The 23002-nt window shown below is 41.4% G+C and overlaps 1 pseudogene; it reads right to left on the reverse strand.

Moving 5' to 3' along the window:
• Positions 1 to 15858: 15858 nt before the first annotated feature.
• Positions 15859 to 16821, reverse strand: LOC105877316 (U2 small nuclear ribonucleoprotein B''-like; annotated as a pseudogene).
• Between the last annotated feature and the right edge of the window lie 6181 nt (positions 16822 to 23002).

Consider the following 23002-nt stretch of genomic DNA (forward strand, 5'->3'; position numbering starts at 1 on the left):
TCTAACTAATTTCTATAGGTGGTAAATGGGCACATGAGCAAGGAAAACTCAAGACTAAAACCATGATAACCCCGTAAGAAGACCCAAAACATCATAGACCAGCCATCTTTAGAAATGAAATGAATCAAGAAAAGATTATCTATAAATGTGTGATTTAAGATGGCTTACAGTAAATGCATACAGTAAAGTAGGAAAATGTAAATATAAAAATGTGAGGACCAATGAAACTAACTAGACAAGGAGGTTAGCACCAAAGAAAAAGTAAAAACAAGGTCATGAGGTATAACACAATATGAGAGTTGACCCATAAATTTAGAGCTTTCTGGTAGCCAAAGCAAAAGTAAATACAGTCAGTTGCTTGATTCCCCTTGTCATTTAGGAAACATATACAAATTCTTAAATGGAAACAAAGCTTTTCAGGACACTTTGAAAGAAATGTCTTGTCTGAGCTACATAGTAACAATAATGCAGAGGGAAATATCCTCCAGGTCCCCAAATATACTAGCAGGTTTCACAACATTGTTTGTTTTAGTGACCATCTATGAAAGTTGAGGGCACAATGTGAATGTATGGGTACAACATGAATGTATGACCTACCGAAAGCAGTTTTTATAATAATAAGGCCACCTGACTTACAAAAAGATGTTACCAAGCCCTTATAGTCCTTCACTATAATCCACTTCAATTTTGATGCAGATTACCAAAAAGACTTTGCCAACACTTATCAAGTGACTATTAGTTGTACTGTTTTTCCCCCATGTAGAGGCACTTGTTTAACTCAACATACTCTTAAAATGGAGGGAAAATGGAAACAGTATTAATTTCAATACTGTCTTGCCAATACAGTATTTTTAAATTAAAAATATATATCTTATCACACAATTTAAATATATTTTTGTCAAAACCTTGGAGTTACAGATTTAGCCTTTTCAGTTTGTGGAAAATGTCTGTAACATAGCCCAACTAGCAAAGCCTGTCCTCTTTGCAAACCAAACTTCCAAGTCAGACTTGCATTCTTTTAGAAAAAGTCTGATTTCGTTTTTTCAATTTTTGTTTGTTTGTTTGTTTCGAGACAGAGTCTCACTCTGTTGCCTGGGCTAGAGTGCCATGGCGTCAGCCTAGCTCACAGCAACCTCAAACTCCTGGGTTCTAAAGATCCTCCTGCTTCAGCCTTCCAAGTAGATGGGACTACAGGCACATGCAAACACGTCCAGCTAAATTTTTCCCTTTAGTGGAGACAAGGTCTCACTCTAGGTTAGGCTGGTTTCAAACTCCTAACCTCAAGCGATCTTCCTGCCTTGGCTTCCCAGAGTGCTAGGATTATAGGCGTGAGCCACCACTCCCAGCCCTATCTTTCAATTCTAATAAGCATGTTAATTCTTATTTTGAGGCATATTAAAAACCACTGAGAAATATATTACAAAACATGTATTATAAGATAGATTACTAAAATCAGGCCATTGCAGTTCAAAATTTAAAAAATGTAAGACCTAATAGAATTAATTCATTCATTTTATACTAAGTTATAAAATTAAGGGTAATCAACATGCAGTTCCTTGTTAGTTTATTGTAATACAATATAACATGTAGCTACAAGTGATGTTATTTATACTGTGAAGAATATGATAAAAGGCACAATATTTCTTTGGTAAACATGTCATAGACTGAATGTTTGTGTTCTCCCCAAGTTCATTTGTTGAATCCCTAAACCCCAAATGGCTATATTTGGAAATGGTGCCTCTAAGAAAGTAATTATGGTTAAATGAGGTCATAAGGGTGGGACTCTGATCCAATAGGATTAGTGTCCTTATTAGAAGAGACATCCAGGAGCTTGCTGTGTTGTGGATGTTCTCTCTCTCTCTTTCTCTGTGTACATGCACCAAGGATAAGCTATGTGAGGACACGGCAAAAAGGCAACCATCCACAAGCTGGGAAGAGAGCCCTCACCAGAAACTGGCCCTGCTGGGTCTTGATCACTCAGTCTGTGGTGTTTTGTGATGGCAGCTTGAGTAGACTGAGACAACGTGTGTGCATTTGGTATTTGCTTTGGCAATTTGGTATTGCCAAACATCTGATATTTGCTTTGGGAATAAAAGGGAATTATGAGTCAAAATTTGGAACGACTCTATGAATTTTATTTATGTTCAACTTTTCTTATGTATTTGTTGATAGTGAAAGGTATATGCTACTGAAAACAATCAGTCAAGAAGTTAGCCTATCATGCTATTTTTAAAAGGAAGTGGAAGAATATTATAAAGTGAAATTATATAAGGATTTTTATGTGGCTTTTATCCAGTGTTCATGGAAATGTGGAAGTCTCTGAAAATATTTTAGTTTCTTCTCAAAATCATGGCCTACAGAGGAGTATTGAGACTAGTTAAAAATGTGTGCTTAAATTTCACTAGTGTTTAGTGTTCCTTACCAATGCTGGCTTCTTTACTTTGCTCTTTCCAGACCCTCCTTCAACAGCAAGGCATTCTTTAACAAAGGCCAATTGAAAGAAAAAAGTCATTAAATGAAAAGTGCTATCTCCTTCACTACCTCCACTATACTGTATCTGATATAAGAAAAACTCAATGAGAACCAAAATACTCCATCCTCACACTATGCTTAACCATGGACTAAAATATATGTAAGACAGGAAGATTTAACATGTATTAAATATGGCCTAAAAGCTTATATTTCCTTTATTTCAATATGTATTTCAAAATATCAACTGTGAAGATTTTTTTATTATCTCTTATTAATTCTAATTATAAAAAAAAGATTTACTTCTCTAAGATGGACCAAAAAGGTTGAGCAAAACAATGCCATAAATACAATTGCAGCCAAGTGTAGTGGCTCATGCCTGTAATCCTAGCACTTTGAGAGGCTGAGGCAGTAGGATTGCTTGAGGACAGGAGTTCAAGATCAGCCTGGGCAACATAGCAAGACACCATCTCTACAAAAAATAAGAAAAATAAGCCAGGCATGGTGGCTTGCACTTTTAGTCCCAGCTACCCAGAAGGTTGAGGCAGGAGCTTGACTTGAGCCCAGGAGTTCAAGGTTACAGTGAGCTATGATCTACATTCTACACTAGCCAGGGAGACAGAGCAAAACACTGTCTCAAAAAAAAAAAAAAAATACTGACAATTGCTTTGTAGTTCTGTGTTGTACTGTATTAGAGTGGAAGCTGGAGGAAGATTTGAAAAGGCTTAACTTGACAATTTGAGTACAACAGAACTATGAGCAACCAGCTTAGAGAACTGGGTTTGAGTTGAGATGCATAGGGCAAGAATAAACAGGGACTTCTCTTGGTGAAGGATCATTAGCACCTCCCAAGGCAAGTGTTAGCAGAACTAGAATTACTTTATGGCTGTATAAATTATCCTGAAGAAAGAATGCACAACTTAAGGGATGCCAGTGACTCTGCTCTCCATTCTACTCAGTGAATGTACTCCAGGTATAGCTTGAGATAGGAAACTTGAATCTTCTGTACTCTGGATTGGCTTCTCATAGTGTGAACATCTTGCTGCATCGAGTGTAACTCTGGTGTTTAAAGATACACATTTTTTGGGTACAGCATGGTCTGTAAATACAAGCCAATTCCTTCATCTGGTGTTCAACTAAAGAAACACCCAATACTGAAGGAAAATTGGCTGCATTGGACTTTTGGGGAGGCTATATATCTACTTTCAATGTGGCACTTTTCTAAGGCTTTTTAAAAAGTTTGATTTCTTTTAACACTATTATGATGAAATATTTCAGGAATAATAAAAGTATGCCATTTAAATAGTTTTATTCTTATTTTTTTATTTATTTGGCTCAAACTCAATGTAAATACAATATGATTCCATGTTATAAGCATTTGTTGAATACCTATTAAATGCGTATTATTTCATAGCTACCAACTACCTTGCAAGGTGGGTGTTACTGTCTCCATTTTACAGATAAGGAAACTAAGGCTCAGAGAAATTAAAACTGACCCAGCTTATAAATGAGAAAGCTGAATCTGGGCCCAGTCTGCTTGAATTTAAGACCTGGACTCTTTTCTTTATATCAAGATGTTAATAGGTAAACCAAGAATCATAAAACAAACAATCAAAATAGTATTTAAGTGAAATCTTGATTATAAATGAGACTAAGCAATCTTATTTGGGGTAAAAATGTGCTAAACTAAGAAACCAACTTTTGGAATAAACTGTGAAATCGGATAAAAGAAAAAAAAATGTGGACCAGATTATTAAAACAGTAATACATTTGGGGAAAATAACCAGAGTTTTATAGTAAGTAAAAGATAGTAAGGCGAGACAGCAGAGACCATGTCTGTCTCAGTTTCTCCTCGTACACGCTTGACCCAGCACGTTTGTTGAAAGAATGAATCAGGATCTAGTTCAACAGCAGTCACTTCCTTGGAGAGAAATAACCCGGGGTATATATGATGATGACAGGCAACACTTCCTAATGTATCTTTAGTATAGTTTTATACAAGACCAGTCATTCACTTATTAATCCATTTACAAGTCACTTCCCTCCCTGGCCTTTAGTTGGATTAGGCCTGTCCATGCAATTCATGTTCCAGGAAACGCAGCCTTGGACACCAGCCCTCTGACTTCAGTGTGCAGTCAGCCCAACTGCTCACCTCTTCTGACCTGCCCTGGTCCCTTCTCCCTCCTCTGCCTCAGGTACTTAACCTTTCTTGATGTTGTACAGCAGAGCAATGTCCCTTGGGGCTCCCTTACTTGTCTGGCTCACTGGGATGTGCTTCCTTGGCTTTCACCCTCACCATGTTCTCTGGGACTTGATTACGTACCTGCTAACGCCTCCACTCACCGGCAGCTGCAGGTTCTGTCTGGTTCACCACCAGCTCCATACTGACCACCTCAGCTCTACCTGGCCTCCCCATCCCAGAGGAAAGGCGACATATTGCACTTACTGTGCTAGGATCTGTAATAGACACTCCACACATCTACATGGCAAAGCAGCTCTCCTCACTCACCAACTTCTACGACAGCTCTTGAAAAAATTAAACCTCAGCACTTACATTTACACACAAATAAACCTACTCCAGCACTGGAATTTTGGAACTCTCTCCAAAATGATGATGTCAAAGTTGGGTAAGAACAAGCCCATCCTTTGGGAGAACCTCTCTACATAGAAAGAAGGAATTTTAGGAGCTGGTTGCATCAGAGCATCTTATGTGTTGTATTAGTTTCCTCAGGTTTCTGTAATAAAATACCACAGATGTGGTGGCATAAACAACAGAAATTTATTTTCTCACAGTTTGGGAGGGTAGACGTCCAAGATCAAGGTGTCAGCAGGGATGGCTTCTTCTGAGGCCTCTCACATTGGCTTGCTGATGACTTCCCTCTTGTTCCTCTTCCCATGGTCCCTTTCTCTGTGAGTGCATCTCTTTGTGTGCCCAAATTTCCTCTTCCTCTTCTTGTAAGGACACAGATTGGATTAAGACCCACCCTAAGGCCTCATTTTAACTTCATCACATCTTTAAACACCCTATCCCCAAATATAGTCATATTCTGAGGTACCAAGGGTTAGGGCTTCAACATATGAATTGGGGGGGGGGACACACTTCAGTCCATGACACGTGCTCCCTCAGATTCCTTCCACCCAACCCGCCTCTCAGATGCACGGCCCCCACCGTGGGTGACCAGCTCTGTGCAGGCAGCTGCTTGTTAGAGTCTGGCTTCTTCTGCCTCTTGTGTGCTCAGACGACGCGCCAGCCTGCAGCCCATGGTGTCTGGCTTCCTAGTCACTGTCTAAAGGGGTTGAAGGGTGTAAGCCAGATACGTGGAGATATTAACTTTCCATGAGGCAAACTTTGATGAGGGGGGAAATGGGGGACTTGGGGTATGGGGAACACTGGGGGTGCAGACAGTCAAATTCTTTGGATGGATGACTCTGAGGCAGTTTCCTCACACAGCTTGTCCTGAGATGTCCGGTGTAGTGAAGCAGCCGTTACCTGCTGAGTGGCCAGCTGTCACCTGTGGCTGTATCGTGAAGCAATGGCCAGCACGGGCATGTAGCACGTCACGTGGCTTCCCATGTTTAACTTCCCTTTTTTAACTTCCCTTTTCCCTCATTCTTGCTGCTGTGGCTTTGCACCTCCCAAATACTCCCAGTTACAACATCATCATCGCTTACTCCTTGCCTCAGGCTCTATTTCTACGGAACCAGGCTGGAACACGGGCACACTTGCAAGCTGAAAATAAGACTGAGGAGAAAAAAAAAACCCAACATGCTGTTAATTAGAGACAAACATTGACAAGGAATCTGGGGGCTGATTCTGAGCTGAGTGTCATTTGATCAATGACATGCTCCTGCATTATGTGTGACCAGTGCAGAGGTTCATCCCTCTTTATGAAATACAGGATTAGACAGTGTATCAGTCAGTTCCAAATAAAAAAACCAGAAACCATTCTAAGAATTAAAACAAAGGCAATTAATCTATGAATTGGTTATGCAGGTCATGAAAGTGCTGAGAGGCCGAACAGAGGACTGTGAAGCAATCCAGAGATTTGCAAAAGCAGAACTTGCTACCACCCTTCAGTTGGAGAGACAAAAGGAGGATTTGGTGTTACTGGAGCCCAAAGGCCAGAGCCACCAGGGAAGTTGGAACCATGGTGTGCCTGAGCAGGTGGAGCTAGGGATGTGGCTGTGCCGGAGATGCAACTGGAGACACAGACAGACGGAGAAACATCCTGGCTCCTCTCTTTCTCCCTCCAGTTTCATGCTGGCACCTCCCATTGCCGGAAGCTGGGAAGAAACTAGCTGGTGTAGGAGCCCAGGAAATGCGGCCTGCAGGAGAGTGCCTCTGCCATACAGAAACACTCCAGGGAAAGATATGGGATGGAATTAACGGCACTGGCTGAGGATTGGCCCACAAAACAAGACAGACTAACTTGGAGAAGTTGTTAGACAGATGATAACTTTATGGGCCAGAGAAATATATGTTAGGAGAAAAAAATAACACAGTTATAGCATAGCGAGCATTGGGTTAAAACAGGCCTGAGTTCAAATGGAAGATTTCCCTGTTTATTGGCCGCCTAACCTAGGATGAGTCATTTAATGTACCTGAATCTCAGTTTCCTGTTTTTAGTCTGTGTTGATGTGAGATCACCTATATAAAGTGCTTAGCATATTACCGTGTACCTAATAACTGATCCATAAAAGACAAGATGGAGACCCATGGCCAGTTGTCTTAGCCTGGTTCTTCCAAAAGCAAAGATTAGAATAGAGTAGTTTAAGTGGAAGATAATCCCATTGCAATGGAGTGGGAAACTGAGACAGAGGGGCAGGGTTTATTAATGAGAGGTTATCACTGTGGGCACCAAGGGGTCAAGCACACAGAGGAGCCTCTCAGAAATGGTGCATAATACTTTAGAATTGTACAGTATTTAAAGGGGCAAGAAAGCTAGAGTTTTACCCACCAATTCCCATCCCCATTAAAGGTCACTCCTGGCACTTTTGGCCTGCCCTTCATGAGGGCTGACCCCACTGTCTCAGCCAGAGAATACCCTTGGGGGGTGAGATGAGGGAGCCAGGTGTGTACAGGTGCCATCTACAGGGGATTCCAGGGTAGACTGAGGATCAATCATTGGCAGTATCTGCTGCTGATGGAAAGCTGAAAAAGATCTGGGAATCATAGTGGTCCACAGTCCTGCCTTAAATCAGCACAGTTATACTTCCATGTTTCCCTAGACCAGTGGTTTTCAAACCTTTCTGACCAATATCCACAGCTAGATATATATTTTTATATTACGACCTAGTACACATAAGTGAATGTTTGCATATGTACATATGTATTCTGAAACAGATGTTTTATGAAATTATACTTACTCTTTTAAAGTAGCATGCACTCTAATATTTTTCTATTCCATTAGATTTTTTTAAAACAAAGGTTGCAGTTCCCCAAATCAAGACCCTCTAAAGACCCTCAGTGCATTATCCTAGCTACTCCAGGTGTGCACTGCTGGGGTGAAAAGTTAAGAAGCTTGAGGTAGAATGTAAATAAACTATGTCACTATGTCCTGGAGTCATTAAGCACTAACTTCAGCTGACTTTTTTTTCCTAGCAAGAGCTTCTCTTGAAGGAAGTGGTGTGTTCATTGATATTTTGGCACTAGGTCCTTAATCTAGTCAGAAACTCGTAACAAACAGTTCATGGACCCACGTCAAGTAGCACTGCCCTAGACTACATCTGAATGGGCTTTTAAAAATGGGCTTCTAAGAGTAAAAAAGAAAATTTTGACACTTGCTCTTCTCTGTTGTCAAAAGATCCCTATCCCTCCACGAGACTTATTCAATATTTCTTGGGGTCTCGTTGGGATATCTCTGATGAAGTACCAAACCACAGTTACAGAAGGTCCCCACCTTCTCCTCAAGTGTGAAGACCACTGCCTGCCCCTCTACTCACCCCTGCAAGAAGGACCACTTGGCCCGTACTCCCACGCCTCCTGCCTCCCTGCTCCTGCTGCCACCAGTGTATTAGGAAATGAGGTTCACATGTCACTTCTTTAGACTAAGAAGAGAAGGGAAACTGGGGGCCATGCTGCAAATGTGGCCCCCCTTCCTAGGTTGCAGAGGAGTTCTGTAAAGCTGCTGTCTCCTACAGCAACAGTCCTCAAACTGGAGTACCGTAGTATTGCTCAACCCGGGGAGATTCCCCTCCACCCCTAGAGAAGAGTTGGCACTGTCTGGAGACATTTTTGGTTGTCAACTTGGATGGAAGGATACTACTGGCTTCTAGGCTTCTAGTAAATAGAGATCAGGGATGTTGCCAAATATCCTGCACAGTCCAGCCCTCACAACAGAGAAATATCTGACTCAAATGTCAGTAGTGTCGAAGTTGAGGAAACCTGTCCTAGGGTTTCCCTTCCCATGGGTGAGGGAGCACAGATCACTTTAAGCGGATTGGCTATATATCTTCAATTTCCATTTGTACTCTTACCTAAATTTGGTCTGCCACAGTCTGCCAGTTCTCCTTTCCTACCTCCTTTTCACATGATCCTTCTTCCAAATACCAAATACATGTCCCAATTATAAAAATCTTCCAGGGAAAGCTGGGTGTGGTGGCACATGCCTGTGGTCCCAGCTACTTATGAAGCTGAGGCAGGAGGATCGCTTGAGCCTAGGAGTTTGAGGCTGCAGTGAGCTTTGATTTCACCACTACAGTCCACCCTGGGGGACATAGTGAGACCCTATCTTTAAAACAAAACAAAGCAAAACAACTTCCAAGGCACCCAACAAGGGACAATTTGAGAACGTGTGGCTCTTTCCTGTAAGGAGGAACAAGGAGGCACTTCCCTGAGAGCAAAGTTGAAGAGCATCATAAAAATATTGAAAAGGGCAGTGCTTGCTTTCTTCCAGGTGACAAACTCCTAACAAGTCTCTGAGCCTTACATACTCATCTATATGCCTTAGAATTAGAATCCAAAAACAAGTTGCTGCAAAAGATATTGTTTCATTCCTTTTCATGACTAAGTAGTACTCCATGGTACATATATGCCACATTTTCTTTATCTACTCATCAGTTGATGGGCACTTAGGTTGATTCCATATCTTTGTAATTGTGAATTGTGCTGTGATAAACATTCCAGTTCAAGTGTCCTTTTTTATAAAATGACTTATTTTCCTTTGGGTAGATACCCAGCAGTGGGATTGCTGTCTTGAATTGTAGATCTACTTTTAGTTTTATCAGTGAGAATCTTAATAGTTGGTGTATGTACACACAACCTTCTCTACTCTGATCTCTGTTATCCTATTGGTTAAAGTTATACCTGAAGAACAGAAATTTTAATTTTCATGAAATCCAATATATCAATTTTTTATTTTATGGTTGGTGCTTTTTATAGACTATGTAATTTTTGCTTACTCCCAGTTTTCAAAGATTTTCTCCTATATCTTTGTGATGGTTAATTTTAGGTGTCAACTAGACTGGGTTAAGGAATACCCAGATAGCTGGTAAAACTCTATTTCTGGGCATGACTGTGAGGGTGTTTCTGGAAGAGATTGGTATTTGAATCAGAGGACCAAGTAAAGATAGATATGTTCAAATAAAGATAGTTTTACTTCTGCCCTTCTGATCCATATGCCTTTTTCTTTTTCTTGCTGTATCGCAATGGCTAGGACCTCCAGTATAATGTTGAATAAAAGTGTTTAGAGTGTTTATCTTTCCTTGTTCCTGATCTTCCTGGGGAAAGCATTCCATCTTTTACCATTGTGGTAGTTTTAAAATATATCCATAATTTCTTTGATATTTCTCCCTTCAAAGAGTAGAGCCTAATTTCCCTCCCCTTGAATGTGGGCTATACTTAGTGACTTGCTTCTAATGAGTAGCCTCTGGAGGAAGTAAGGGCATGTGACTTCCAAAGACTAGATGGTAAAGGCATTGTGGCTTCCTTTTTGCTTTCTTTTTCTTTTGGATCACTTACTCTGCAGGAAGCCATGTGCCAAGCTCCGAGGACACTCTAGTAACCTTATGAAGAGATCCACATGGTGAGGACTGGAGGTTCTCTACAAATAGCAATTAAGGACCAAGAAGCCCTCTGCCAACAGCTGTATGAATGAGCAATCTTGGAAGTAAATCCTCCAGCCCCACTCAAGCCTTCAGATGACCATAGCCCCAGCTGGCATATGACTGCAACCTCATGGGAGAACGTCAGCAAGACCCACCCAGGTAAGTGGCTCGCAAATCTCTAATCCCTAGAAATTGTGAGATGATAAGTGTTCATTGTTAAGCTGCCAAATTTGGGGGTAACTTATTACTCAGTAATAGATAACCGATGCAGCCATTAAGTACCATGTTTCCTACAGAAGCCCTTCAACACATTGAGGACATTCTCTTCTATTATTAGTTTGCTGAGAGTATTTATCATTAATGGGTGTTGAATTTTGTCAAGCACTCTTTCTACATATATTGAGATGATCATATAATAATCCAGTATGTGTATTCTGGTCATATGGTGAATTATGTTTATTGATTTTTCAATGTTAAAACAACCTTTCATTTCTGAAGTAAACTTTTCCTTATTATTGTGATATAGCTATACAATGAAATATTATTAAGTAGTAAAAGGAGAGAAACAATTGATACATGCAATAACATGGATGAATCTCAAAAATAGTCTGGGTCCATTTATATTAAGTTCTTAAAATGACAAAATGAATCTAGTAACAAAAAGTAGATTTATTGTTTGACTGGGGCTAGAAAGTATGTAGGGATTGACAGCAAAAGGCAGAAGAAAAGGGTAATAGAAATGTTCTATATCTTGATTATGATAATAGTTATACAAATGTGTAATTCATTGATTAGTAAAACAGGTGCACTTAAATGTATGTGAATTACACTTCAAGAGATTTCATGTTTTGGCCGAGCACGGTGGCTCACGCCTGTAATCCTAGCACTCTGGGAGGCCAAGGCGGGCAGATTGCTCAAGGTCAGGAGTTCAAAACCAGCCCGAGCAAGAGTGAGACCCCCATCTCTACTATAAATAGAAAGAAATTAATTGGCCAACTAATATATACATAGGAAAAATTAGCCAGGCATGGTGGCGCATGCCTGTAGTCCCAGCTACTTGGGCAGGAGGATTGCTTGAACCCAGGAGTTTGAGGTTGCTGTGAGCTAGGCTGATGCCACAGCACTTTAGCCCAGGCAAGAGAGTGAGAATCTGTCTCAAAAAAAAAAAGAGAGATTTCATGTTTTAAAAGTTTATACTTGAACTCTATAAAGCTAGATTGAGAATGTGTTTTCCAGTCATGCCTATTGAAATAAAAATGCTAAAACAATAGGCCAATCTGTCTCACTCTGAACTAGGACTCTTCATCCTGGAACACATAGAAATGGTACAACTGCCAAGAGTTGTTTCTAAATAAACCAGCCATAAAAGAGAAGTCACTGATAAGAGAAACAATTAACATTATCAATTGTAAATTACTGTCAGTAAAAACAGTGATTTATTAATTCTTACCATGCCCAAAGCTGATCCTCCTCTCTCTTTGCATTTGCAGATAATGAAAAGACTTAAGGAAATGAGAATCCATCTCCAAGTGGGTCATTGCCCTGGTCATGCTGTCATCTTTGCCACTCTCAGGTTGGAATTCCAGAATCGTTTCTGTCCCCAGGTCAGCTCCTCCTGAACCCCTCAGCTTGTCATTCTAGCAACTGGAGCAAAAGAAAAGTGCTATATTAGTCAGGGTTCTTCATAAAAACAGAATTAAGAGGAGATAGATAGATAGATAGATAGATAGATAGATAGATAGATAGATAGATAGATAGATAGATAGATTTATTGTGGGGATTGCCTTATGAAATTCTGGAAGTCCAGAAGCCCCATGATCTGTTGTCTGCAACCTGGAGGCACAGAAAACCCAGGGATGTAATTTAGTCCAAGTCTGAAGGCCTGCACACTGGGAGCTCCAATGTCTGAAGCCAGGAGAAGATGGACGTCCCAGCTCAATAAGAACAAGCAGATTCAACCCTGCCCTGCCTTTTTGTTCTATTTGGCCCTCAATCGATTGGATGATGCCTACCCACATTGGTGAGGGTGGATCTTTTTTACTCAGTCTATCAATTTAAATACCAGTCTCTTCTAGAAACAACTACTCAGACAGACCCAGAAATAATGCTTTACCAGCTAAGTGGGCATCCCTTAGCCCAGTCAATTTGACATGTAAAATTAACCATCACAAGGGAGGAGGTGTCAGTCACATTCAATTTTCCCGTTTTTCTACTCTTTTATTTTGGGGGTGGAACCTGAGAACTCTACCACCTGCAACCCTCTTCTGGTGGAGGAAGCTGAGGACTAATTCTGCCAGCGTGGTGGAGGATGCCCTTCATAGGAAGCCCTGAAGAGCCCTAAGATCAAGGAGGCCAGGTGAGTGCTGGACAGCTAAGGTCAGCAAGTCCAGGTGGAGCTGGGAGCCAATAGCAAGAACCCGGGGACCATAATCAAAAAGACAGATAACAAGTATAGGCGAGGATATGGAAAAATTGGAAACTTCATACACTGCTGGTGGGAATGTAAAATAGTTCAGCTACTTTGGAAAGAAGTCTGACAGTTTCTCAAAAGCTTAAACATAGAGTTATCATGTGACTCAGCAATTCCACTCCTAGGTATACACCCAAGAGAAATGAAAACATATGTCCACACTAAAACATGTACACAAATGTCATAGCAGCATTATTCAAAGTCGCCTAATGGTGGAAACAACCCAAATGTCCAGCAACTGAAGAATGAATAAACAAAATATGATATGTTTGTACAATGGAATACTCAGCCCTAAAAAGAAATGCTGTACTGATTAACTCTACAACATGGATGAATCTTGAAAACATTAGGCTACATGAAAGAAGCCAGTTATAAAGAACCACACGTTGTATGATTCCATTTCTATGAAATGTCCAGGATAGGGCAAATCTGTGGAGACAGAAAGTAGATTAGTGATTGCCTAGGGCTGGGGCCAGGGGAGGGATGGAGAGATTGGGGGGTAATGGATAAGGAGTGCAGTGTTTCTTTTGGGGGTAACGAATCTATTCTAGAACTGACCGTGGCTCTGGTTGCACAACTCTGCAACTATACTGAAAGCCATTGAACGTACACTTTATTTTTTTTCCTTGTATTTCATCATATTATGGAGGTACAAATATTGTTAGGGTTACAAATATTGCCCCTGCCCCCCCAGCCCCCATGTGTCCAATCCCCCGGGGGTGTGCACCACACACGTTATGTAAGCATACACCCCTTTCCTCCTCCCCACTCCCACCTGCTCACCACCCGATAAAAAGTTTTTTTTCCTTTTTTGTTTGTTTGTTTTAGGGTGAATTGTGTGATAGGTGAATTAGATTTCAATAAAGTCATTACAAAAACAAACAAAAGAACCAGGGGACCAGGCCAAGAATGGAGAACCCAGAAGTTGGCCAGAAGGCAGAGGTTGTGGGAGAGAGATAGGGAGAGAGAGAGAGAGTGGGAGAGAGAGAGAAGGCAGGCAGGTGGCCCGAGGCAGTTCCCCGGCCAGGTATTGTGCGCTGCTGCTGCTGTTGCTGGGTCTGCATTTGCTGCAGAGTGAGGCACTGATAGGGCCAGGAGTGGGGTAGACATCTCCTGTGCAGATGCTGTTTTTAGAACAGAAGACTGCTTTTATAGTTGCTGCTAGTAAAGAATTCCAAAGAGGCTGCTTCTGTGTTCAAGACCTTGCAGGAAGCAGGAGGTGGGCATCATGTTGAGTTGATTATTTAGATCCTTAGAGTCAGGAGATTGCACACTTCAAGATCCTTTATCTGTGGTGATCACATGTAATGCCTTTTTTCATATATTCCTTTATTTGATCATTTTTATTTCCATATTCCACTCTAGCAACCACTCTAATGGGCATAAATGAATGGTTTGGGTTTACGCGTACACACTTGCATGTTGTGTGTTACTGTCCTGTGTGCATGTACATGTGTATCTTACATGTAGAAAGTACTCATAGTATTGTATTGGATATCTCATTCTGTTTCTTCTTTTTTCACTCTGCCTTCTGTTTTCAAAACCCATCCATGCTGTTCAGTGTACATCTAATTATTTGCTCCTAACTGCTCACTGGTGTGTGTCTACTTCACTTTACCCATCCACAATCCCTGTGATTGACACACAGGTTGCCTTCCTCTCCCTGTTACTCCAAATAATATGTGGCACCCACAAGAGTGTGCCTCACAGATCTCCAACCACAAGGAGTGTAATTGACGAAAGGCCCAGCTCTGTGCTCCAAAATCCATCTGTGGGTTTCACCTAAGGCCACACTTCCCATGAGCTGCTCCTAGCCAGTTACCAAGTGCCACAGGGACGCTAAGTCAGGCCCGCCCATCCCTGGGAGACACAGGATTGCTCACATGGCTTATTTTGTCTTGATGATTTCCAAGTTGATTCAAAGAACTTTCCTCAGCTTCCACCAACCTTCCTTCCCTCTCTCCTTCACTGGGGGTAGGGCTTTCATTGTGATATGAGATCTCCCGTCCCTCCCATTTCTCTCACAGGTATTCCCCCTAATAAAATCTTTGTACATTCAGTTGGTTTAATCTATATCTTGCCATCTATTTCTTAAAAGACCCATGCTAACTCATAATGCCATACCAAACACCCTTGTACATATATCCTAATCAAGTTGTGTGAAGATTTCTTGGGGAGGTACACCCAGGAGGGAAATTGCTGGGTCACGGGGTGGGGGCTAGGGGGGCGCCCAGCTGCCCCTGGAGTGATTGCTCCCATCTGAATTCTCTCCAGCAGTGCATGGGCCTCCTACATCTTTGCATCTCTCCCTATTTGTGGCATTATCCAGCTAATCTATGCCCACCCAAGGGACACAGAGTGGTATCTCTTTGTCATCTTAAATTCTTTTCTCTGATTACTAAAATTATTGATCATTTCTTATGCTTATGAATCTTTAGGGATTCCTTTTCTATCAATTGCTTGTTACGCACTCGGTCCACTTTTGTATTAGGATTGCTTTCTTTTTCTTTTTGATTTTAGAAATTCTTTATTTATTTTAGATATTGAACCCCTGCTGGTTTTAGACATTGTAGACATCCACCATTTACCATCTAGTGACTTTGCCCATGAAGTCTGTGATTGAACAGAAATCCTTAGTTTTATGTTATCAAGAGCATCACTGCAGCAAGGGTGGGGTGTTCTTTGTGCATCACGTCAGGGTCAAGAGGTTGAACCATGGCCAGGCACACCCAAACGTCATTCGTGTTACCTGGTTAAATTACCTCTCTATTTTTTTTTTCACTTTCACTTACCCCACCCCTAATTATTAGAATGACCTGACCAAATGTTATCAAAACAAATACCACGTCCTTCAAAGATGACTAAGCCAAATGTTATTTCTTGGCACAGGTGATCCTCATGGCATGGGACAAAGTAATCTTAAATCCTTGTAAAGCTTCCCTGGCAGCTCCAGCCTACCTTTCATTTTCAAATTCAACGAAAGCAATGCCATGTCTCCCAGGTACCAAACATACTTTCTTGAAACCAGGGAACTGATTAAACAACATAAATAACATTATCTCATTAGTCTCTGCTGATAAGCTAATAAAGAATAAAATATAGTATGGAGGATAATCAGGAACCTGATGATTTGGCGTTGGATTTCCTTGGGTACTAACTGAATTTGGTATTCCCTGACCAGGCTTTTTTTTTGTTTGTTTTTAGAGACAGGGTCTGGCTCTGTTCCCTAGGCTGGAGTGCAATGGCATGATCATAGCTCACAATGGCCTCCTGCAGTCAAGTGATCCTCCTGCCTCAACCTCCCTAGTAGCTGTGACTACAGGCACATGCTTCCACTCACAGCTATTTTTTTAAATTTTTTGTAGAGACAGGGTCTCGCTATGTTGCCCAGGCTGGGCACTCCTCGCTTCAAGTGATCCTCCCACCTCATTCTTCCGAAATGCTGGGCTTACAGGTGTGAGCCGCCACGCCCAGCTTGAACAGGCTTTTTGTTTGCAGTCGTTGCAGTCTGTTTTATAGTTTTCGCTTTCTTCTTTTCTTTGTCAGCAAAAGTGCGACACATTTTTATTATATCAGAATCTGTTTTTCATACTGGATTGCATTGGCTTATCAGAAAATGTAAATCCTGGTAACCGTCTCAAGGCTTCAATGGCTGAGCCTAGATTTTTAAATACAACAAAGGCTCGCCCCCTCATCTTTACGGTCTTTAAAGCCACAATAGCTACCACGTGGCCAAATCCAGAAAACAGGGCCTATGGGAATCTTTTCCATATTTCTTTACTAATTCTATCGTCCATATTATAGATGTAAATTGTATGGTTTGGTCTGATATCCATGTTTTGGGTTCAATCCTTCAAATAGCCTCAGGCCTATGTAATATCTTCAGTAAGTGCCTGATGAGTTTCCTCTCTTTCAACTTTTCCTCTCAAAAACAAGGGTAACATAAGAAAGTCCTACTACCTGAAGCAATTGAGATAGGTAGTTGATTAATAAATTAAAAATAGAGAACCATTAAATACCAGACATATACTAAACATTTTTTCTTTTAACTTAAAACATACAAATATGCATTTGTTTATGCATCTTTATGTAAGGCAGAGGCCTTTTCTTTGCGAATGATCTGCTAATTGTACTTTCCATCTTTTGATCTTATACCTAATCCAGATTCATAATGCATCAGCAACAATTTTCAGTTTGGGATTCTTTAAAGTGTAGCAAGAACTTAAATCTTCTAAATTGTTATATTTTTTCCTGCCTTTTTATAGTTGTTCTGATTCATATTTAATTGAACAGAATTTTTTTTTCATCATATCTTTCAAAAGCGTTCCACCTAATTTTCTTAGGAACAACTCTTCACACTCACATTTAACCAGTTTATGTACTCTTTTTTTTTTTTTCAGTTTATGTGCTCTTTAATTAAGTTGCACAATTATAAAAGTACAATAGGCACAAACAGGTTTAGGAACAAACAAAATTTCTTTTTGTAAGCATGGGACTCAACGTGTTGAGCAGAAACACACAGGCAAACTGGAGTCCTTGGCTGCAAGTTGTCCATGTGCCCTTGGAATTGGTTGTTTTGGGTTATGGAGGGAATGGAGAGCGTTGGATAATCTGATGAATGATTTAAGTGGGATCTGCTAAGAGTTTCCATCATTAGCCTCTTGGTTGGTTGTGCTGAACTCTGTGTCTGGCTCTTAGTAAGTGTTCAGTGATTGCTGATCATTATTTATTTATTTTAATTTTTTTTGAGACAGAGTCTCACTCTGTTGCCCTGGCTAGAGTGCCGTGGCATCAGCCTAGCTCACAGCAACCTCCAACTCCTGGGCTCAAGTGATCCTCCTGCCTCAGCCTCCTGAGTAGCTGAGACTACAGGCATGCACCACCATGCCCAGCTAATTTTATAAATATATATATATATATATATATATTTTTTAGTTGTCCAGCTAATTTCTTTCTATTTTTTTTTTTTTTTTTTTTTTTTTTAGTAGACACGGGCTACTTATTCAGCTCTTATTCAAACTGATCTCCAACTCCTGAGCTCAAACAATCCGCCCGCCTCGGCCTCCCAGAGTGCTAGGAATACGCCCAGCCTGCTAATCATTATTAACAGCAGACCAGTGGTTCTCAACCCTGGGTGAACTGTCCCTTCCTCTCCATACCCCAGGGACATTTGGCAATGTTTGGTGGTGTTTTTGATTGTCACAATTAGAAAGATGGAACTAGTATCTAGTGGGTAGAGGACAAATATCTTAAACATCCTCCAATGCTCAGGACAGTCCCCACAACAAAATGTCAATAGCACCCAAGTGGAAAACCTTGCGCTAGACTACATGCTTCAGAACAGGAGTCATAGATGTGCTTATTCACAACTGTGTCTCTAGCACCTAACACGGTTCATAGTAAATCCTCAATAAACCTGTTTTTTGTGCATGAAAACTGTGCGAAAGGCCTTTGAGACAAGTGAGGTACACCTTCAGAGTTAGGCCTGAGCCTTCAAAGGGGTGCAAGCTGACCCCTCCCCAAAAAGTTAATCCAGACCACTTTATGCCTGAGCCTGTCTACTCTAGTGGGCCAACTGCAATTGGTTTGATCCTGATCTGCTTATGCGGTTTATGCCTGTCATTTTAACCCACTCATATTTTTTTTTCTTTTGGTGATTAAATTCCAGCTCAATCCATGAACTCTGCTCCCACTCTGCAATTCAGCCTTAGCCTACTGCTCAGCACAGCCTGGCCCTCCACCCATCCGCTCCTGCTCAGTTCTTCGCTCTCTGCCTGGCACCTGAGAGCTCGCTTCAGCTCTGCCCCAGCACTGAGGAAATTCCACAAGTAGCGTTAGAGCTGGTGACACAGAGGCTCCAAGGGAAGAGAACAAAAGAGGCCTCGCCTGGGGAAGCAGAACTGGCTTCTCATCCTTGTTCTACTGCTTATCAGTAGTATCTTCGGTAAAATCCCATATTTATCTTTTCTTGACCTCAGTTTGCTCATCCATAAAATAGAAACAATAAAACGTTTCAACCTATTTTATAAAGTGGTTTGTAATAAAATGATAACATAAAGGTATTTTTCAGAAAGGTTTACAAACAAGTTAAGATAAATGTCAAAGCAATCAACTTTGTGTGTGTGTGAATATATATATATATATATATAGTGTTTTGCATGGTTTAAGTCACTACTGCATTCCAGGGAAACTGGACCAAGACACAGCCCTGTACTCTTTTCTCTATGATATACTGCTACTAAAGTAGGTCCTTTGAAGACACATTAAAATGATTTAGAGAAAATAATACCAAATAATCACATTATAAGAGGGTTTGGAATAAAGGGAAGCTGTACAGCATATGCCCAAAAGATACTTTAATAGTCAAGTTCCAGAATGTGAAATTGGGAAATAGTCAAACTAGACAGAATTTTGTCTTTTCCTTTCTCTGCTCATTCAAGTTTTGGCTCCTGTTTCTGTGACATGAATCTACAGAACAGCAAATGCCATAACTTTGAATTTGCACATGACTGCTGCCTGTGTCACTCTGTGGGCTCAGCCAGGCCTACTTGCACATGGATGGAAGGCGAGGAGGCACTAGGACTTGGAAGTATCTCTGCCCCTAGGGGTAGAACACAAGGAAGGGAAAAGGAACTATGCAGCCGCAGTTAACTCTGGTTTCATGCACAACACGGGCAAACGCAACTGGAGAAGGTCTGAGCAAGCAGTTGAGGAGGGAAAAGGGGTTCCAGCAGGTGTGTGACACAGAGGACAGGACATTCAAAGTGGATCACCCTTAGCCATCCAGGACACCAACCAGGAGTCTGTGGACCATGGAGGTATTTGTGAGTCTGGTCCCTGGGAGCTGGACAGGCGAGGCAAAGGGAGGCTTCTGTTCCAGGAGGAGATAGGGACACAGCCAGGTTATTGGGAATGGGCTCAAGACAGAAGCCCAGATGCAAGAAATGGGGCATGTGAAAGCAGACTGAGAATTCAGGAACAAGTGGGTGCAGCTTAACAACCTCTATGAAGGTGGGCTGCAGCTGAGCTAGAGTGGATATGACTGTTCTGTGGGTAGAGGAAGATGAAGAAACCAGATTCCAGACTGGACAAAGGAGACAGTGAGCTAACAATCGTCAGTAGGCTGTGGGATCCTTCATTGCTGTGCCAGGGTGAGCACAGTACCAAGCATGCTAGATTCTCTGGGCTCCAGAACATTCCCCTTCCAGGGGCCTCCCATGGAGTAACCTCACAGGTGGTACCACGGAGCTATTATTAGAGAGGTGAAGGGAATTTTTGGAAACTCTCTGGGTTGAGATTTTAAATATTTATAGTATTCTCAACGCCTGATCTTTAATCAACTTCTTTTGCTTCCTGATGCCACCTTGCACCTATCACCAACCCTCAGGCAGCCAGCCCTGACCTCCTAAACCTATTCGCAGTCCCCTGGACCATAGCCCATCGTGGGGCATCAAAGTGGGAGGAGGGCTGGGAAGAAAGGAGCATGGAAGGAAAAGGGAACAGCTCTACGAGAGGTCTAAATTGGACGTACTACGAAAAGGAGGTGGTGTAGAGAGAGAATACAGGTGGCTGTCCAAGGCATTTTGTCCTACGATTGAGTCACTATTGTGTGTAATATCAATCTTTTCAATGCCGACCTACGTAGGAATGAATAAGTGAATGAATGGCTGAATGAACAAATTAGCGAATAAATCCAAGAATCAATGGGGCTGATAAATGAGTTGATGATGAGGATAGGAAAATGGTAATGCAACCATCATTATACGGGTATGTGTATGAGTGTATACGTGTATGTGCATGTGCTTGTGTTTATATGGAGGAGGAAGAGTTCAAAGGGTTGATGGGTGTAACAGGTACACAGGGGGCTAAACTGGATCTTAGTGAGAGATTGGTGACAAATGAAGAAAGAGTCACAAACCCCAAAGTGCCTCAGAGCCCTCACCCCAAGAATGGCGACAGACAACAGACGGGCGTAGCAGCTGCACCCTCACAGCTGACAGCTGTCATGTTCGACTCTCCCTTCCCCCATGCAACCACAGGGTATGGTGTGAAGAGGGGCCCAAGCCAAGGGGCCTTCCACTCAACCAGCCCTTCCTCTGACAGTCCCAACATTTATTCCCTGACACTACAGAAAAGTCGCTCACAGAGTGTATAACTAATGCATTAATGCAAATGAAATCCTGTGCCTCTGAAAGACCAAGGACTATTGGACTAAGTATTGTTAGCTAAAATAATACTTTATATACCCACTGTACAGTGTAGTGGCAAAACTGTGTCTATACAGCGTGATATGACCTCGACATGATTTCCTCTAGCCCATCTACAGGGGAGAAATGTTTCCTAATGGCCTGTTGTGACTGACCTCTTCTGAGTGGATATCCAGTTCCCAACTCATGGAAGGAGTGAGTAGCAGGATCATCAGGGAGCTTTGTCAAACTTCACCTGCTCCAGGCATCCCAGCCCTTATTCTCATGCTCCCTGCCCGAGCGTAGCTATCAGCGGGTGAGGAACTGAAGTTGTTGGCAGCATCACTAATACCCAACGCAAAGCCTGCCACATAGTATGGGCTCGATATGCATTTCTTGAATAAATGAATGAATTTAGATTTTATTATAGCTGTAGAATTTGGGGCTTGAAGGGCTCTAGAGCTCAACCCATTGCCTTCTTATTTAATAGTAGCAATTAGGCCCAGGGTGGTGAAGTGACTTCTCTGATATCACACATCTAATGGGTCAAGGTAGCTACTAAAATTGTAGGAGAATTCAGAGTGGTAAGTGTAAAATTATAAATTAATTAGTAACATAATTGATTTCTGAAAAGGGCAAAGCACTAGTTTTACAAAATTGGTCAATCTGACTGAAAGAAAAAAAAAAGGCATGCTAGAATCACACTGTCAAACATGGTGTATGGGCTGTGGCTCTGTCCCAGGGGGTTCGTCTACCATCCCCATTCTGAAAAGCCCTACTGCCAACTGAGCCTTGTCTTACAACCCCAAGCTTACCAAGCACAGATGGTTTATGAGAGAGGAATCATCTCCTTACCAGGAGAAAGGATCCAACATTGAATGCCAACTCAGTGCCAGGTGCATTAAAGACGATTCTGAGAGAGATGCTCATTGATCTGGAAGGATTTAGGTGTGATTCCATTTTAAGATATAGGATACCAATTATGAAGACCCTCTGGACCATTAGAACATCTTTTCATGAAGCAGCAGCAAAGTGTCATGAACACAGCTACAAATTTCAGGGAAAAACTACTTATTTCTATTGTTCAGATCCAAGAAGTAAATCAACATTGAAACAGTTACTTCTTTTTCACTGGGCAAAGTCCAAAATAAAAACCACAGCCTCTACTTGCAGATTAAGTTCTTTTCAATACTTCATACTCCAAAGATATATAAATAAATCTATTTGGCTTTCAGTTGCTAGAAAGCAGGTTGCTATTTTAAATGAACAAACAAATTATATATATTTCCTTCCAAGGGTGACATTTCCATGTGGCCACTAAGACACCACCTAGAGAAGAAACTGATGAGGCATAATTATCTTTTCGCAATGTGCTTTGGCAATTGTGCAACTAAAAGGGAAGACTGACATGGAAGGGGTGCAACTTTATCAAGCAAATGATCCAGTCATTTTGTTACCCTTTTGATAGTAACAGCACCTTATGAAACTGGGCTCTGTGAAGCACTTAAACCATCTGTCCATCTGTCGGACTCTATCCATCCATCCAAATGGCTTGAACCAAAATCAAGTGTTACCATATGAAATATTTTGAAAATATTTGTGTGTAATCCTGATAAAAAATGTTTAGAGCAGCATGTTCTTAGCCACTGTATTTCCAAAAATATCTCTTGCATATGCCAACAATTGAGCACACAACCTGTGTTATCTGTGGCTTCAACCATTTGCACTGTTCATCTTTGAAGCCAGCTGTTGAGGGGCATTAATCGCAAGGTTACACTCGATCCAAAGAGGATTGTTTGACAGTGGCACACACGGTCATCAGCGGGTTGGG

This window comes from Microcebus murinus, chromosome 11 (assembly GCF_040939455.1).
Source record: "Microcebus murinus isolate Inina chromosome 11, M.murinus_Inina_mat1.0, whole genome shotgun sequence".
NCBI classification, from domain to species: Eukaryota; Metazoa; Chordata; class Mammalia; order Primates; family Cheirogaleidae; genus Microcebus; species Microcebus murinus.